Source organism: Triticum aestivum, chromosome 2B (assembly GCF_018294505.1).
Source record: "Triticum aestivum cultivar Chinese Spring chromosome 2B, IWGSC CS RefSeq v2.1, whole genome shotgun sequence".
NCBI classification, from domain to species: domain Eukaryota; kingdom Viridiplantae; phylum Streptophyta; class Magnoliopsida; order Poales; family Poaceae; genus Triticum; species Triticum aestivum.
The window spans coordinates 564,345,326-564,365,475 of NC_057798.1; positions in this window are offsets into that span (position 1 = coordinate 564,345,326).

Here is a 20,150-nt window from a genome sequence, read left to right on the forward strand (position 1 = left end):
CGCCCGGTCGCCGGCGTCCCCGGTCGGATCCGGGACGGGACCGGCCGGATCCGCCACCTCCGGCCCTTTTCCTCAACTCCGGCCGGCGTCCTCCTCTTCTCCGGTGAAGCTCCGGCGAACCTCGGTTCGCGTGCCCATGAAGAACCCTAGATCTGGATCCAGGTTGACCCCGTTTTCCCCCTAAGTCCTGAAATTATTTGCATTCTGGTCTCCTGTTCATCGCATCATAACTTGTTACATACTGCTCCGTTTTGTGCGTGTGATATTTCAAAATGTTCGTTGAGAGAGGATCTTCATTCCATTCCATTGTGTCATGCTTGTTTGAGATCATCTTGATGCCCTAATCATTGTTGCAAGAGTGCTATATGATGTTAACTGCTGTCTGTTAACAGAACTTGATGATTTGTTATTTTTGTTGCATTTTGTGTGTGCATCTTATGAGCTTGATGTATACATGAGTTTTGAGCTATGTCATTCCATCTTTACAGGGGTGAAATCCATATATTTTTGTGAGTCTTTTAGTGAGTGCATCAAGCTTGTGAAGTAGGGTACTTGCTGTTGCTGTTTTACTAGACTTTTTTTGCTATATCATGATGCTATGTAAACCTAGTATTACAAGTCATTCTATGCATAGTATGGAGATATTCGCTAAGTATATTTTTTTATACATGTCATGCTCTATCCATTCATGCTCTGGTTGTATTTATAGCCTGCTGTAGCTTGTTGTTATCTTGCCCTCAAAACTGCTAAATAATGTTGCTGTCAGCCTGTTAACATTAAGTTCAGTTTTGCCATGTGTTTTGCTAGTGATCTATGAACCCTATGAACCTGCTCTTGCAATTATTAGCTTCATAAACATGTATTATTACTGTTGGTTGCATTGTCATGCCATGTATTGCTCTGTGGTGAGTGGTACGAGATCACCAACATGCCTACTTATTGTTGTTCCTGCCATGTATGAATCTGTCATATCACTTGCTATGTTTACATGGGTGCCATCATATTTTCTTGTGCCTTTTGGCTCATGGTCAGTAAGGGACTTTTGTTATATGATGTTAGTAGGTTAATGCCATGCCTTTGTTTGCCATGATAAGCTCCTGTAGAATGTTGTTTGATAGCTCTAAACATTGCAACCTGCTGTTATTTCTGCTAAGACTGTAAACTATTATTATTTGCAATCTTGCCATGTCCTTTTGAGCATGTTTTGTCATGATTTACCTGTAAATCATGTCCATGCCTTTGGTTTTCATATTGTGGTAGTGTATCATGTTGTTTTGGTGCTTGCAATATGCCTAGTTGCTGTTTTGGACAGTTTGTCCTTTAAACTTGTTTCATGTGTGTGTTGAACTGTTGCTCCGTTTTGAGTGTGCTCTATATGAAACTTGCTTAGATTTGCACGTAGTTTCATATTATCATGTTGCATCCTTTTTTTGATGTGTTTGCTTGATGTTTGTATGCATTTTGCATCAATGCCATGTTTGACTTGTTTTGCTCACATCTTCTAGGCCGTAGCTGCGAACTAAATGAACTTTATATGTAACTTGACTAGAATCTCGTGTAGCTCATCTTGGTGCAACTTAACTTGCTGTTTAACAACTTGAACTTAATGTTTGTTCAGATCTGGACCAATTTCGAAATTTGCATATGAGGACTTACCGGAAATGTTATATGTTGTTTTTGGCCTCATTTAAACTTGCCTTGTTGTGTTGCCCTTGTATGCATCATCTCTTGCCATGAGTAGCCTCATCTAGTTTTGTCATGCATCATGCTTGGTTGAGCATCATGCCTTGTTCATGTGTGGTGTGTTTACTATGTTGTGTGCTTCTTCTCGATAGTTCCTGTTTCGTTGCGATCGTGAGGATTCGTTCGTCTACGCTTGGTTCGGCTTAATCCGTTCATCTTCTTCATGGACAAGTTCTTCTTCCTTGCGGGATTTCAGGCAAGATGACCGCTACCCTGGATCTCACTACTATCATTGCTATGCTAGTTGCTTCGTTCTATCGCTTTGTTGCGCTACCTATCGCTTGCTCTTCAAGCCTCCCAATTTGCCATGTCAGCCTCTAACCTTTGTCACCCTTCCTAGCAAACCGTTGCTTGGCTATGTTACCGCTTTGCTCAACCCCTCTTATAGCGTTGCTAGTTGCAGGTGAAGTTGAAGATTGCCCCATGATGGACAGGATTATGTTGGGATATCACAATATCTCTTATTTAATTAATGCATCTGTATATTTGGTAAAGGGTGGAAGGCTCGACCTTATGCCTGGTGTTTTGTTCCACTCTCGCCGCCCTAGTTTCCGTCATACCGGTGTTACGTTCCCGGATTTTGTGTTCCTTACGCGGTTGGGTGATTTATGGGACCCCCTTGACAGTTCGCTTTGAATAAAACTCCTCCAGCAAGGCCCAACCTTGTTTTTACCATTTGCCTCACCTAGCCCTTTTTCCCTTGGGTTTCCGGAGCCCGAGTGTCAGTGTCAAAACCGGCGGATCTCGGGTAGGGGTTCCCGAACTGTGCGTCTAGGCGGATGGTAACAGGAGACAAGGGACATGATGTTTTTACCCAGGTTTGGGCCCTCTCGATGGAGGTAAAACCCTACTCCTGCTTGATTGATATTGATGATATGGGTAGTACAAGAGTAGATCTACCATGAGATCAAAGAGGCTAAACCCTAGAAGCTAGCCTATGGTATGATTGTTGTTCGTCCTACGGACTAAAACCCTCCGGTTTATATAGACACCGCAGAGGGTTAGGGTTACACAGAGTCGGTTACAATGGTAGGAGATCTACATATCCGTATCGCCAAGCTTGCCTTCCACGCCAAGGAAAGTCCCATCCGGACACGGGACGAAGTCTTCAATCTTGTATCTTCACAGTCCAGGAGTCCGACCAACGGTGATAGTTCGGCTATCCGGACACCCCCTAATCCAGGACTCCCTCAGTAGCCCCTGAACCAGGCTTCAATGACGACGAGTCCGGCGCGCATATTGTCTTCGGCATTGCAAGGCGGGTACCTTCTCCGAATACTTCATAGAAGATTTTGAACACAAGGATAGTGTCCAGCTCTGCAAAATAAGTTCCACATACCATCGTAGAGAGAATAATCTTTACACAAATTCAATCTGCTGACGTATTCTGTGGCGTGACGTCACACCATGGCCAAACCTTTATTGGAATCGTTTTTACTGTCCCACCTCAGCGTGTTTAGCGAGGCGGTTTCCTTGGCACGTCTTGTCAAAGCAGAGATCGTGTCCCCTTATTCTGGGATTCTCATCAATACAGGCATGGGTAATCCAACTGTGCCATTGATTACGGTGCTTGGGAGACAAGCGAGTTTTATCAGGCTGGTGGGGACGCATAGTTTCATCCGTCCATATAAGGGGATAGGGATCCACCTTTTTACCTATGCCTTCTTCCTCCTTTGCTTATCCATTTCCGTGCACTCGAGCTCCAGCGCCCAAGTCCGCACATCTCGCCCCAACCTTCCCCAGCCATGTCCGGAGCGGGAGGCAAGTGGATGGCCTCCTCCGTCACGGAGGGGCACATCAAAAAGTTAAGGAAAGCCGGATGCCTGCACAACGACATTGTGCACCGGCTTCCAGACGAGGGGCAGCTCGTCCCCACCCCCAGGCCCCATGAGAGGGTGGTGTTCCTTCCCCATTTCCTCCGCGGACTGGGCTTCCCACTCCACCCATTTATTTGAGGGCTCATGTTCTACTACGGCCTAGATTTCCACGATCTGGCCCCGAATTTCATCCTCAACATCTCAGCGTTTATCATTGTGTGCGAGGCCTTCCTCCGCATCAAGCCCCACTTCGGCTTATGGCTGAAGACCTTCAATGTCAAGCCGAAGGTAGTGGGCGGCCAGCAGGCGGAGTGCAGAGGCCCCATGGTGGGCAAGATGCCCAACGTCATATGGCTCGAGGGCGCCTTCGTGGAAACCATCAAAGGGTGGCAATCGGGGTGGTTCTACATCACCGAGCCGCGTGACCCTGAATGGGCAGCGGCCCCCGAATTCCGATCTGGCATTCCCACACGGCTCACCTCCTGGAAAGAGAAGGGCCTGACGTGGGGTGATTTGGAAGAGCTGACCGGACTCCAAACCTGCGTCCAAAACCTTGTGAACAAGAAGATCAAGATTGTCAACGTAGTCCAGGTCATGCTCATCCGCCAGATCCTCCCGTGCCAACAACGGGTGTTCAACTTGTGGGAGTTTGATCCGGCACAGCACCAAACTTTGAGCAGGCTCTTCAACACTACGTACGAAGATGCCCGGAAGGTGCTGTTCAAGGGCGCCGAGGCTCCCGCATCCGCTACCGAAGATCGCGGATTCAGCTCGCAGCGTCAAGCCGGCGAGGTAAGCTATTTTACCCTTACATGAAACTTTTTTCATAGTTTGACTCTATGCGGGATCTAAACTCCCTTACCTTTGACAGGCCTGGCAGAAGAAGGCCGGGTAGGTTAACTATCCGGCTCCCTTACCAGAAGACCTAGCGGATGCCCGATTGACGGGGCTGCTGGTTCTGGCACCTCACGTGGTGCCGGATAAGAAGGCCAAGAAGAAGGCCACGGGAACTCGAAAGAGTTCCCAGCGTCAGGTGTTATCGGACTCATCGTCCGATGACTCCGAGGTGGACTCCTCCCGCGAAGACGAGGAGGAGAAAAAAGAGGCTTCTCCCCCAGCGGGGGGAGAGAAGAAAAGGAAGGCCTCCCAAACTGGGGAGGCCGGAGGGTCCAAGAAGGGAAGGACCCTTCCTCCGGACTACTCCACCAACGCCGACGACGGCGAAGAGGAGTGGCCACCAAGGGCTAAGCCCCTGGCGACATCGTAAGTGTCCGGATACCAGAATAATTCATGGCGTTTCGTTTGTCGCATAGAATCTCCTAACGCCGAATACAACCCTGCAGCCCGCCCAAGGATGGGCTCGACATTTCAACGAGCGGCTCCCTAGCTCCGTTGGACGTGAACAACACTTCACTTCCGGTCGCCTCCTCTCCTCGCGCTGCTGATGACGCCGAGGTGGGGTCCCAAAAGGGGCCCAGCCAGGAGGAGGAGGAGGTCCCAGAGGTGCCGCAAGGCAACCTCCCGGACTTTGGGCATAAGGAGGATCAAACCCCAAGGGGTTCTAAGTCCGGCCCTGGGCCAGACTCCGCACCGGAACCTTCAGTGGTTCCGGAGTTCGACGGGCGGTCCCTTCGTAAGAAGGGCGAGACTGTGACACCGATGACCTCCGTCCAACCGGAGGCGCTGGATAATTTGCTGGAGGCGCTTAATGGCGCCTCCATCGACGAGGAGCACCGAACTGTTATGAGTGCGGTGATCCAGAAAGTTCAGTCCGCCAAGAGCGGGGTGACTGAAGCCTGTACTAGCCTTCTAACAGGCTGTGAGGTAAGTTTTTAAGATATGTAAGAATATTACCGCATAGACAGTAGCCCTGATGCCCAGTTTGGTGTTCGGAAAGAAAAGCCGAGCTGAGGATCTAAAAAGATATACGCAGGAGTCTAACATAAATATGTCAATATGGGAATGCAGGCTGCGCTGCTGACCTCTGCCGCACTGACTGCGGAGGTCAATGCATTGAAGGAGAGCCTCGAGCGGTCCAAGAACAAGCTCGGCCTTGCCAAGAAGCAGCTCGAGGACAAGGAAGGTATGTAATACCTTATTTAAGTAATACCTTATAGAAAGGATTTGCTTGCAAAAAATGACAGGAATAATGTGGGTATTGCAGGGGCCACGAACGAGGTGGCGACCCTGAAGGATGCGGTGTCCAAGGACGAAAACAGTGCGGCCGCGGAGTGCACCGAGCAAGAGAAGCAGGAGACGCGGGTGGCGGAGGTGCGGCAAGAGCTCCAGGCTCTCGTGGAAAAACATGAGAGTTTGGAGCGTGACTCGAAGACTCGAGAGTCCGAGCTCGCCTTGGCTCTTGAGAGTGCCAAAGTCGCTAAGGCCGAAGCCCAGAAGGCCCTCCAGGAGATCGAGGCGATAAAGAAGATAGCAGTGGGTAAGGCATTCTTTATGCAAAGCAAGCATGTAAAAGTGAATTATCTCTTACTTACCTGAATCTAGAGCTCTCCAGGAGCGTTTGCCGATCTGCCCTGTAGTGTGTCTGATGCTGCCGCGTTCTACCGAACCGAGGAGGGGAGCTCGACGGAAAAGGTGTTCTGGTCTCAATATGCTGAGGCCGGACATCCGGTGCCCCTAAGCGACCAGCTCAAGCAGCTGGTCGAGCTCCACAAGGTGGCCGAACAGGCCATGAAGGGCCTCATAGTTTGGCTGTGGCCTAAAGAAGCCATGCCTGGGAGCTACTTCGGTCTGGTGCGGCAGATGTTGGACGCATGTCCATGGATTGAAGTCATCAAGCGCTCTGTCTGCATTGAAGGTGCCCGTCAGGCCCTTGCCTGTGCTAAAGTGCACTGGGGCAAGATGGATGCCGAGAAGCTTGTGACGGACGCGCCACCGCCGGGCTAGGAGTATCACATGCCCGAGATGTACTATAAGGGCGTCCTGAAGGGTGCCCGCCTTATAGCGGGTGAATGCTCCAAAGATGTAATTTTTGAGTAGACTCGCATTTTTTATCCTGTACGCTGAAAACTTTGTTCATATGCGCTAATCAACGCTTGTTAATTTAAAATATTACCTTCTGTGCGGCCGTTTATCAAATTTGAGAGATGGCGAGTCGTTGGCTTCAGCCCCCATGCCATGAGTGCTGGGGTGTTCGGGATAAACTTGAGCGCTCTTGTTCCCATTCTTGGGTCCTTTGAGGGAGGCGTTCAACACGACGAACGAGGCAACCGGACTATAATGCTTGAACACTCTCACTTAGCCATAGAATTCTATAATTTTAAATTTCGGCGAAGCCCCTGGTATTCGGAAGACCGAGTTCGGGGTGCTATCCACGCCTTGGCCGGACAATGCCGACTCCTCGCTCTAAGCGGAATGAGTCTTTAGGGACCCGAAAAACCTCTCGAACAGCGACCGGCTCTCGCCCTATCATGACGGTCAGTTTTAGCTTTCTCCACTGAGGTGCTCAACCCAGCTCAACCGGGGCACAATCGCAATGCTTCTCCCAGCGCTACCTTAGCTGATATAACGGAACGTAAGGTACCAAAACATGGGAGCCGGGCAAACCCAACTATTGACCCAAGACATGATTCGGAGCCGATGCATATAATGCTATAAGTTCGGGGTGCCGCACTTGTGAAAGTGTTCGGACTTATCACACCATGTTTTGGGGTACTTAAGCCCCTGGTGTATTGACCGTACCAAGTTGTACAGGTGCAACATGTCATAGATGAAATTTATAAAGAAAAAAGAAATGCAATAATAAGCAGAAGCTATGTATTGTTTATTCAAAAGATACTGCAATGAAAGCAGAACGATACAAATAGTGCGATAAGCAAGGGATGGGACTATTTAACATGTCCCCCTCCAGGGGTAGGCTACGGGATGGTATGTAAAACAGGTATACTGCTCGTAATAGAGACCACCTGGACACTCGACGTAGGTTTTCTGCTTCCGTGGCTGTTGCATCGTGAGTTCGGCGATTCTACTGCCGGACAGGGCTTCTGGAAAATGGAGTCCTGAGAATAAGAAAAAAAAGAATGACACAATTGGGAGCCCCTTGTGCGGTTGAGCCGCCCTCTGGGCATGCCGTGGTCGTGCCCCTCCCCCTATGCCCATGGTATCTCCAGAGCGTAGTTATGTACGCGTGGTACTGGTCTCGCGATTTCGCGAGGGCTAGGGTTGGGGCCGCATTGCTATGCATGCGCGGAACATGCCAGGCGGTCTTGTTGTAGGTTACTCCGGGCGCGCTTGACGGTGTCCGGACATTTAGTAGTCGGACTAGAGAATTTCCTTAAGAGGCTTCTTTGTACTTCCGCCGCGAGGGCCGCCGTATGCTCCTCCGTTCGGAGAGAGCGTTCGGTGTTTCCATTGACCGTGATTACTCCTTGAGGGCCTGTCATCTTGAGCTTGAGGTATGCATAGTGTGGCACCGCATTGAACTTTGCAAATGCGGTTTGTCCGAGCAGTGCGTGATAGCCGCTGCAGAACGGGACTATGTTGAAGATTAATTCCTCGCATCGGAAGTTATCCGGGGATCCGAAGACCACTTCAAATGTAATTGAGCCTGTACAGTTGGCCTCTACACCTGGTATGACGCCTTTAAATGTCGTTTTTGTGGGTTTAATCCTTGAGGGGTCTATGCCCATTTTGTGCACTGTATCCTGGTAAAGCAGGTTCAGGCTGCTGCTGCCGTCCATCAGGACTCTAGTGAGGTGAAATCCTTAAATGATTGGGTCAAGAACCAATGCGGCGAATCCGCCATGGCGGATGCTAGTGGGGTGGTCCCTTTTGATCAAAAGTGATCGGGCAGGAGGACCATAGGTTGAACTTTGGGGCGACTGGCTCCATCGCGTATACGTCCCTTAGTGCACGCTTCTGCTCCCTTTTGGGTATGTGGTTTGCGTATATCATGTTCACTGTCCGCACTTGTGGGGGAAAGCCCTTCTGTCCTCTATTGTTCGGCGGCCGGGGCTCCTCCTCGTCATCGCTATGCAGCCCCTTGTCGTTGTTTTCGGCATTTAACTTGCCTGCCTGCTTGAATACCCAACAATCCCTGTAGGTGTGGTTGGCTGGTTTTTCGGGGGTGCCATGTATCTGGCACGAGCGATCGAGTATTCGGTCCAGATTGGACGGGCCCTGAGTATTTCTTTTGAATGGCTTTTTCCGCTGACCGGGTTTAGAGCCTCTGAATCCGGCATTGACTGCCGTATCTTCAGTATTATCGCCGTTAATGCGGCGCTTGTGCTTGTTGCGACGCGACCTGCCATTTCTGTCCTAGGTATCTGAACTACCAGGGTTTTTGGTTAGGTTGTTACTGTGAGCTAGCCAGCTGTCCTCTCCTGCGCAGAAGCGGGTCATGAGTGATGTGAGGGTTGCCATGGATTTCGGCTTTTCCTGTCCTAGGTGCCGGGCAAGCCAATCGTCGCGGATGTTATGTTTGAAGGCTGCAAGGGCCTCTGCATACGGATAGTCAACGATTTGATTTTTCTTGGTTAAGAACCGTGTCCAGAATTGTCTGGCTGATTCATCTGGCTGTTGAATTATGTGGCTTAGGTCATCAGCGTCTGGTGGTCGCACATATGTGCCCTGAAAGTTATCAAGGAATGCGGCTTCCAGGTCTTCACAACAACCAATTGATTCTGCTGGCAAGCTGTTGAGCCAATGCCGAGCTGGTCCTTTAAGCTTGAGTGGGAGGTATTTGATGGCGTGTAGATCATCACCGCGGGCCATGTGGATGTGAAGGAGATAGTCCTCGATCCAAACCGCAGGATCTGTTGTGCTGTCGTATGATTCAATGTTTACGGGTTTGAAACCCTCGGGGATTTGATGATCCATTACTTCGTCTGTGAAGCATAGTGGGTGTGCGGCGCCTCTGTATTGGGCTATATCACAACGCAGCTCAAATGAGCTTTGTCTACTGTGTTCGGCCCGGCCGGAATTGCTGTATCCGGCGTGACGATTGTCATCACGTGTCGTGGGGCGCCCACGCGATCCGTAGATCGATCTTATTTGCCTTGCCTTGTACTCCAATATGTCTCGCAAGTCTGGCGCATTTCCTCGTGGCTTTGTACTTTTCGAGCGACGCCGGGGTGCGGCTTTAGTGGAGGGCCTAGAGGCCTCTCTGTCGCAGCCACGAGGTGGCCGGTCGTCCATGTCATGCGCTGGTGATGTAGGTTTGGGTGCTTCCTCCTCTAATTGGGGTACCAACCTGCGTTTTGGCTAGCTCTTGGAGGGGCGATCGAGTTTGTACTCTTCGGCTGCAAGGACTTCGGTCCATTTGTCAGCTAGCAAGTCTTGGTCAGCTCTAAGCTGCTACTACTTTTTCTTGAGGCTGCTTGCCATGGCCATAAGCCTGCGTTTGAAACGCTCTTGTTCGACGGGATCCTCGGGCATGACAAATTCGTCGTCGTCGAGGCTTGCTTCATCTTCGGAGGGAGGCATATAATTATCGTCCTCTACCTCTCTGTCTGCCGCTCTATCATGAGGGCTGGCTTCTCCCTCCTCCTGTGCTGAATCCTGCTGGAGGGGGTTGTCTTCGGCACTGACCGGGGTGTTATTATCTCCCGTGCTGGAATCACCATTTTTGCTGTGGCGGGATTTAGAGCGGCGCCACTGACTCTGGCGCTTGGGCTGTTTCTTGGAGGGGTCATCCTCCGCTGTTCCATTGCCATTCCCATCTTTTGGGGTGTCCACCATGTATATGTCGTATGACGAGGTGGCCTTCCAGTGCCCCATGGGCGCTGGTTCTTGGTTGTCTCCTGCATCATCGTCCATACCGTCGATGTCTTCGGAGTCAAAGTCGAGCATGTCGGTTAAATCATCGACAGTGGCGACAAAGTGGGTGGTGGGTGGGTGTTGAATTTCTTCGTCGTCCGCATCCCAACCTTCCTGACCATAGTCCGGCCAGGGCACTCCTGATAAAGAGAGAGACTTTAGTGAATTCAGGATGTCGCCAAAGGGCGAGTGCTGAAAGATGCCCGCGGCAGTGAACTCCATAACCGGCGCCCAATCAGATTTGATTGGCAGGGGCGCGGGAGGTCCGAAGTCCGGAGAGGAGTCCGACACCTCGGAGTCACGGGCTTTGCAAAGGATAGGGATGGTGTTCGGCTCAATCGCCGTAGAGATCGTAGCCCCCGAGGTGGTGTCCATCCACTCGTCCTCGATCGGCGAAGTCGGCCCCGAGCTAAGGGTCAGAGCGAATGCTGGTGCGGCCTCCAGGGCACTGTTCGGCGGCAGAGCTAGATCATACCCATCGAGATAGTGCGGCGCGCTTGGCTGTGGCTCGAATCCGTCGAAGATCAAGTCTCTGCGGATGTCAGCCGTGTAGTTCAAACTCCCAAATCTGACCTGATGGCCAGGGGCGTAGCTTTCGATCTGCTCCAGATGGCCAAGTGAATTGGCCCGCAGTGCAAAGCCGCCGAATATGAAGATCTGTCCGGGGAGAAAAGTCTCACCCTGGACCATGTCGTTGTTGATGATCGAAGGAGCCATCGGGCCTAAAGGTGACGACACATAGGAACTCTCAATAAAAGCACCAATGTCGGTGTCAAAACCGGCGGATCTTGGGTAGGGGTTCCTGAACTGTGCGTCTAGGCAGATGCTAACAAGAGACAAGGGACACGATGTTTTTACCCAGGTTCGGGCCCGCTCGATGGAGGTAAAACCCTACTCCTGCTTGATTGATATTGATGATATGGATAGTACAACAGTAGATCTACCACGAGATCAAAGAGGCTCAACCCTAGAAGCTAGCCTATTTTATGATTGTTGTTCGTCCTACGGACTAAAACCCTCCGGTTTATATAGACACCGGAGAGGGTTAGGGTTACACAGAGTCGGTTACAATGGTAGGAGATCTACATATCCGTATCGCCAAGCTTGCCTTCCACGCCAAGGAAAGTCCCATCCGGACACGGGACAAAGTCTTCATTCTTGTATCTTCACAGTCCAGGAGTCCGACCAACGGTGATAGTTCGGCTATCCGGACACCCCCTAATCAAGGACTCCCTCACCGAGGGTCATCTTTATTTTACCCCCCCGGGGCAGTGCTCCTCCGAGTGTTGGTCCAAACTAGAGCACCATGCGGGACCATTCCTTGGCAACTTGGATTACGTCAGTACCTGTACGCTTAGCTTATCCAGTGTGCCCTGAGAACGAGATATGTGCAGCTCTTATCGGGATTTGTCGGCACAGCGGGTGGTCTTGCTGGTCTTGTTTTACCATTGTCGAAATGTCTTGTAAACCGGGATTCCGAGACTGATCGGGTCTTCCTGGGAGAAGGTATATCCTTCGTTGATCGCAAGAGCTTATCATGGTCTAAGTTGGGACACCCCTGCAGGGTATAAACTTTCGAAAGTCGTGCCCGTGGTTATGTGGCAGATGGGAATTTCTTAATGTCCGGTTGTAGATAACTTGACACCAGATTCGAATTAAAACGCATCAACTGCGTGTGTAGCCATGATGGTCTCTTCTCGGCGGAGTCCGGGAAGTGAACACGGTTTTTGGGTTATGTTTGACGTAAGTAGGTGTTTAGGATCACCTCTTGATCATTGCTAGCTTCACGACCGTTCCTTTGCTTCTCTTCTCACTCTTATTTGCGTATGTTAGCCACCATATTTGCTTAGTCGCTGCTGCAACCTCACCACTTTACCCCTTCCTTTCCCATTAAGCTTTGCTAGTCTTGATACCCATGGTAATGGGATTGCTGAGTCCTCGTGGCTCACAGATTACTACAACAACAGTTGCAGGTACAGGTTATGAGATGATCATGACGTGAGAGCGATGTTTACTTGTTTTGGAGTTCTTCTTCTGCCTCTTCTTCGATCAGGGGATAGGTTCCAGGTCGGCAGCCTGGGCTAGCAGGGTGGATGTCGTTTGAGTTTATGTTTGTGTGTTTCGTCCATAGTCGGATGGTGCTCTTATGTAAGATGATGTTGTATTCATGTGGCATTGTATGCCTTTTGTATGTATCCCCAGCTATTATGTAATGTTGATGTAATGATATCCACCTTGCAAAAGCGTCTTCAAGATGCGCTTCTATCCTAGGCGGGACCTTCGAGTTCCTTTAGGATAGGGTCGCATCTTGGGCGTGACACCCGCGTTAAAGCATATTGGACGGATATGGAGGCCACCATTATTGCGACCCAAAATCCGGTGGGAGGCCAGGATCCGGCCGAGCACTACTTGGAGCAGGAACAGAAGGTGCTCGCCTAATAGAGGCTCAGTTCTCGAAGAATGTCATGTTCGAGTGACAAATCGTTTCATTGTAAAAACAATGCTATATTTAATTATGAAGGCTTTTTGTACTTTATGCCCGAAAGTGTTATGGTGCCTCCTGTGCGGCCGTTTTATATATAAATTTAATCTGAAATTTAGCAGTCGTTGGCTTCAGCCCCCACGCATACAATACGGGGGTGTTCGCGAAAATATGCATAATCACACTTGATCCAACGTCTTGGTCCTTTAAGGAGGTGATCGCACGTCGGACTAGGCAACCAGACTATATAGCTTTAACACTTTCACTTAGCCATAGGAGTTTGACAGTGGGGCTACTATGTAGCCCCTGGTACCTTCGCGTGCATCCGAATACAGGCGCGTTTGTACATGATCGGGAAACGGTCCTTTGTTAATGTGGAGGAATCCTAAGGATTCCGATAAGTCTTCGAGTGGTTGAACAATCTCTCGCTGTATCGTGACAGTCAGTTTTCGGCTTTCTCTACTGAGGTGCTCATCCAGAATAACCAGGGCACAATCGCAGTAGTTCTCCTTTGGCCGCCTTAGCCGATAAGAACGAAACGTAAGGCGGCAAACCCAGGAGCCGGGCAAACCCAACATTTGAGCAAAGACATGATTCGGATCTGATGCATATAAGGCCAAACTCGTGACATCGAACACTCCCGAAGGTATTCGGACTTTGTAACATAAAATGGGCTGAAGAATGCCCTTTCAGTATAAACCCTGTATCTCCAGGTACGTGCATTGGTCTGTTGTGGCGAAATGCCAATAGCAGCAGTACCCTCTGTGGATATGATACCCATGGGATTTGTAAAGAACAAGAGACAATAAAAAGGTTTACACAGGGGCTTAATCTAAAGAGACACCTTTGAGCGGGGCCCTGCTGCACGTCTGCGCCTTTGTCTCCGTTGTGCCGTGTCCTGGAAGGGTATCGCACGAATGGTGTCTATAAAAAGAAAAATTCATGTAGAAGAGTATAACGTAAGCGTGCGATGGATAGTAAAAGTGTGAGACATTGGCCTGTTAATAAGGTCAAGCCAAAGGTGGGGTTTTATTAAATATCTATAGCCCCTGGTGTCCTCTATGGGATTATTTGTATGTCACCCTAGCTCGGGTTTATCCGAGCTACCGGACTCGTCTAACCGTGTTCGTGGTCTTAACGACCAGTCATGCTTTCTTTATTGGAGGCCGCTTAGAGTCCGGCTACTGGAGCCGTCGTGTATTCCTCCGTGCGTGAGGAGCGCTCTGTCTTTCCGTTAACGGTGATGACGCCGCGTGGACCAGGCATCTTGAGTGTAAGGTAGGCGTAATGCGGTACTGCGTTGAAGCGGGCGAAGGCTGTTCTCCCAAGCAATGCATGATAGCTGCTTTGGAGGGGAGCAATGGTGAAGAGTAGTTCTTCGCTTCTGGAGTTGCCTGGGGAACCGAATGTTACCTCCAGTACAACGGAGCCCCTGCCATAGGCTTCAACGCCTGGTATCACCCCTTCAAAGGTGGTGTTACTTTGGGTGATTCTGGATGGGTCTATCCCCATCCTGCAGACAGTGTCCTGGTATATTAAATTAAGACTACTGTCGCCGTCCATGAGGACGTGAGTGAGATGGTATCCGTCGATTATTGGGTCAAACGCCAAGGCAGCTGATCCTCCATGCCGCATACTAGTCGAGCAGTCCCTGTGATCGAAGGTGATCGGGCAGGCCGACCAGTGGTTAAGTTTTGGGGGCGACGGGCCTTACAGCGTATGCGTCTCTGAGCGCGTGTTCGCGCCTTTTCGTGGGTGTGTGAGTCGCGTGGATCATGTTTACTGTTTTTACCTCTGGTGGGAATTTTTTTCTGTTCCCCAGTGTCCGGCTGGCGAGGTTCATCCTCGTCTTCACTTGGTGTTTCCCTTCCCTTGTTTTCGGCATTTAATTTGCCGGCCTGCTTGAAGACCCAGCACTCTCTGTGAGTGTGGTTCGCAGGTTTGTCAGGGGTGCCATGAATTTGGCACAGTCTCTCCAGGACTTTGTTCAGTCCGGATGGTCCCTCTTTGCTGCCTTTAAATGGCTTCTTTTGTTGACTGGGCCGAGAGCCCCTGAATCCGGTGTTGACTGTTGTGTTGTCCGGACTCTCTTCCTTATTTTGACGTTTGTTTTTATTTCACGGTGGCTTTCTGTTGCCATCCCTGATTTCGGATGTACTTGGGTCGCTGGTGCCTTTACGGGCCAACCAGCTATCTTCACCCGCGCAAAAGCGGGTCATAAGGCTTGTTAAGGCTGCCATTGTCCTCGGCTTTTCTTGGCCGAGGTGTCTGGCGAGCCACTCGTCCCGGATGCTGTGTTTGAAGGCCGCTAAGGCCTCGGCATACGGACAATCGACAATTTGATCCTTCTTAGTGAGGAATCTGTTCTAAAGCTTGCGGGCGGACTCTCCGGGCTGTTGAATTATGTGACTTAAATCGTCCGCATCCGGAGGCCGGACATAGGTCCCTTGAAAATTGGCCCTGAAAGCGTCCTCGAGTTCCTCCCAACTTCCAATTGAATTTTCGGGGAGGCTTTTCAACCAGTGTCGAGCTGGTCCCTTCAACTTGAGGGGAAGGATTTAATGGCGTGGAGGTCGTCCCCACGAGCCATGTGTATATGCAGGATAAAATCATCGATCCATACCCCTGGGTCTTTTGTTCCGTCGTATGCCTCTATGTTCACATGTTTAAAACCCTGTGGAAATTCATGGTCCAGTACCTCTTCGGTGAAGAATAGGGGGTGAGCAGCCCCTCTGTATCTAGATGTGTTGTGGCATGCCGTCGGCTGTTGTTGTGTCCGGTGCTGATTCCAAACTGGTATCTGATCGGTATGATCGTTTTGGTGACCATAGTCCTGCGCCGGGGTGTTTCCTTTAGGTCCATAGATGGACCTAGCCGCGCCGGCTTTTTTATCCAGGAGCTCGCGTAAATTGTGTGCGGCGTCGGTAGCTACTCTGTTGCGGTTATGAAGTGGTTTGTCCGGCCTCCTGGCTGTGTTTTTTTGGTGAAACGGCCTCGTCGTCGAATTCTGGCAGCAACTTGCATTTTGGATAGCTCTTTGTATGGTGATCGTCGCCGTACTTTTCTTCAGTGTCTAGAACTTTATTCCATCTGCGATTGAGCAATTCCTGTGCGGCCTTTAGCCGTTGCTTCTGCTTCTTTAGACTTCTCGCAGTGGCCATAAGCCTTCTACGGAGGTTATCTCATTCCAAGCGTATTTCCGGGATGATGAATGCATCGTCATCCGGACTGTGTTCTTGTCCCGGGGCGGTTTGATGAATTCGTCCCTCGGGATCACTGTGATCGGGCATCTGCTCCGAGCTGTGTTTGGCATGACCTGGCTCATCCTGCTCCATTGCTGGGTCCATATGGTCGTTGTTGCCTTCAGAGTTGACTGGGGTGTCGATCTTTCTGGCGCTCTTATCGCTATTTTTACTATTGCTGGACTTGGAGCAGCGTCTGCACCGTCATTTTGGCTTTTGCCCAGGGGTTTTATCTTCCGGATTGTCGCCGTCGTCCTCCTTAGGCGTATCCACCATGTATATATCGTATGACAAGGTGGCAGTCCAGCGCCCCGTTGATTCTGAATCGTCTCCTGCGCCGACGTCCATACCGTTGGTATCATCAGAGTTGAAGTCAAGCATGTCTAATACATCGTCAACAGTGGCTATGAAGTGGGTGGTGGGTTGGTAACAAATTCATTCGTTGCCTGCTTCCCACTCGAGCCAGACATAGTTCGGCCGAGAGTCTCCTCACAAGCAGAGGGACTTTAAAGAGTTCAGCATGTCGCCAAAAGGCGAATGCTGGAAGATATCCGCAGTGGTGAACTCCATTACCGAAGCCCAACCAGATTCGGCGGGCTTGGAGGCGCGCGGACTGGAACCTACAACCGGATACGAGTCCGGGGGTCCGGTGTCACAGGCTTCCTTGGGGGTGAAGTCTGTGTTTGGCTCTACTGCCGATGAGTGTACGGCGTCTGGGGTGGGGTCCATCCACCCGTCCTCGGATGATGCAATCTGCTCCGGATTTAGGTTTGGGGCTCCTGCAGGGGCGATATCCCGAGCGTTGTTCGACAGCAGGTCCAGGCCGTGCTCGTCGTGACTGTCCAGCGCTCCTGGCACAGGCCCGAATCCATTGAATATCAAGTCTCCGTGTATATCGGCCGTGTAGTTCAAGTTTCTGAACCTGTCCTGGTGGCCAGGGGTGTAGCTGTCGATCTGCTCCATATGGCCAAGCGAATCGGCCCGCAGTGCGAAACCGCCGAACACGAAGATCTGTCCGGGGAGAAAAGTCTCACCCTGGACCGTGTTGTTGTTGATGGTTGAAGGAGCCATCAAGCCTTGCAGCAATGACACAGAGGAACTCTCAACGAAAGCACCAATGTCGGTGTCAAAACCGGTGGATCTCGGGTAGGGGGTCCCGATCTGTTTTGATAAATAATACGTCTAAGCGTATGTTTACAATGAATGCGTTAAGCAGAAGTAAATAGGACTATTTGACATGTCCCATCCAAGGGCGGGCTGCATGTAGGTATATAAAACATGTATAACGATCGTGAACAGATTCCACCTGGGTATTCCCTTTGTGCGCAAAGCCCTTTGCCTCCTTAGTTTTCTCTCCTGTGCAAGTCCGATTATCCGGCTCTTCTGATGAGGCTGCCCGAAAGCAATATCCTGAAAGATAAAAGGGGGGTTATTAAAGTATGTTGCGGCTGAGCCGCATTGTTTGCCTGAGTCCCTATTGTGCCTCCGCCTATGCCCATGGTATTTTCAGTGCGTAATTGTGTATGCGCAGCACAAATGCTGCCTTCATGGTGCTGGAGCGGAGGCCGGACTGCTAGTTGCGCTCTTGGCATGCCTGGCGATCCTGTTGTGGGGTACTCCGGACTCGCTTGACGGTGTTCGGGGTTGTTGTAGCCGGATTGGTGGTTTGCCGGGGAAGGCCGCATTGTATTTCCGCCGCGAGGGCTGCATTATGCTCTTCTATACGGAGAGAGCGGTCCATGTTTCCGTTGACTGTTATGACCCCGCGAGGTCCTGGCATCTTGATCTTGAGGTATGCATAGTGTGGTACCGCATTGAATCCAGCGAATGCGGTTCGTCCAAGCAGTGCGTGATAACCACTACGGAAAGGACGATATCGAAGATTAACTCTTCGCTTCGGAAGTTATCCGGAGATCCGAAGACCACTTCCAATGTTATAAAGCCCGTGCAACGGGCCTCTACTCCTGGAATTACACCTTTGAAGGTGGTTTTGGTGGGCTTGATCCTCGAAGGGTCGATGCCCATTTTGCGCACTGTGTCCTGATAAAGCAGGTTCAGGCTGCTGCCGCCATCCATAAGGACTCGCGTAAGGTGGAATCCGTCGATGATTGGGTCTAGGACCAATGCGGCTGAACCACCGTGACGGATGCTGGTAGGGTGATCCCTACGATCAAAGGTGATCGGGCAGGCTGACCGTGGGTCGAATTTTGGGGCGACTGGCTCCATCGCGTAGACGTCCCGTAGTGCTCGCTTCCGTTCCCATTTGGGAATATGGGTGGCGTAGATCATGTTGACCGTTTTCACCTGGGGAGGAAATTTCTTCTGTCCTACTGTGTTCGGACGTCGGGGCTCCTTATCATCGTTGTTGTGCATCCCCTTGTCCTTGTTTTCGGCGTTTATTTTACCGGCATGTTTGAATACCCAGCAGTCTCTGTTAGTGTGGTTTGCTGGTTTATCCGGGGTGCCATGAGTTTGGCACGAGCGTTCAAGTATGCGGTCCAGACTGGACGGTCCCTGATTGTTTCTTTTGAACGGTTTTTTCCGCTGACCGGATTTCGAGCCACTGAATCCGGCATTGACTGCCGTGTCTTCAGTGTTGTCGCCATTATTCCGTTGCTTATGTCTGTTGCGTCGTGGCTTGCCGTTATTGTCGCGGATATCTGAGGTGCCTGAATTTATCGGCGTGGTGCTACTGCGAGGCAACCAGCTATCCTCGCCCGCACAAAACTGGGTCATGAGTGTCGTGAGGGCCGCCATGGACTTTGGTTTTTCCTGGCCGAGGTGTCGGGCGAGCCATTCGTCATGAATATTATGCTTAAAGGCCGCCAGGGCTTCGGCATCCGGACAGTCGACTATTTGGTTCTTTTTGGTTCGGAACCGAGTCTAGAATTTCCCGGCTGACTCTCGGGCTGTTGGGTAGTGTGGCTCAAGTCATAGGCATACGGTGGTCGCACGTATGTGCCCGGGAAGTTGTCGAGGAACGCATCCTCCAGGTTTTCCCAACTGCCAATGGAATTTGCCAGCAGGCTGTTTAGCCAGTGCCGTGCCGGTCCTTTGAGCTTAAGGGGAAGGTACTTGATGGCATGTAGATCGTCACCGCGGGCCATGTGAATGTGGAGAAGGAAATATTCGATCCATATTGCGGGGTCTGTTGTGCCATCGTATGATTCGATGTTTACGGGTTTGAACCCTTCTAGGAATTCATGATCCATTACTCCGTCAGTGAAGCAGAGGGGGTGTGCGGTGCCCGTATGCCGGGCTATGTGGCTACGCAGTTCGAATGATTCTAGTTGGCTGTATTCGGACCGGCCGGGCTTGTTGATAGTGTATCCGGCGTGACGATCATCGTCACATATTGGGGTGCGCCTCCGTGATCCGTAGATCGATCTTGGCTGTCCTACCTTGTTTTCCAGTATATCTTGCAGGTCCTGCCTATTGCCCCGGGCCGTAGTGTATTAGCGTGGGGGTGCAGGCTGGTATTTGGGCTGATATGCCATTTTATCCCGGCCACGAGGTGGCCGGTCATCCGTGTGGCACTCAAGTCCGTATTCCTCAGCTGCCAGGACTTCAGTCCATCTGTCTGTGAGCAGGTCTTGATCAGCTTGGAGCTGCCGCTGCTTCTTTTTCAGGCTCCTCGCAGTGGTCATAAGCCAGCGCTTGAAGCGCTCCTGCTCCACGGGGTCCTCAGGCATGCCAAACTCATCATCGCCAAGGCTAATCTTGTCTTCGGAGGGGCGCATGTACTTGTCCTCCTTCGGATATCCGTCCGTCGCCTGTTCATCTGGGCTGACCTACCCGTCTTCCTGCTCGGCCTGCTCGAAGGCAGGCTGATCGGGGTTGTATTCATCTTCGGCACCATCCGGATTGTTTTCGTCTCCTGTGCCGGTATTGCTGTGGCGGGGCTTGGAGCGGCACTGACGACGCCCATGCTTTGCTTTCTTCCCTAAGGGGTTATCCTCCATTGCCTCATTGCCATTGGTTTCCTTCCGAGTGTCCACCATATATATATATATATATATATATATATATATATATATATATATATATATATATATATATATTATATGAGGAGGTGGCTGTCCACCACTCCGT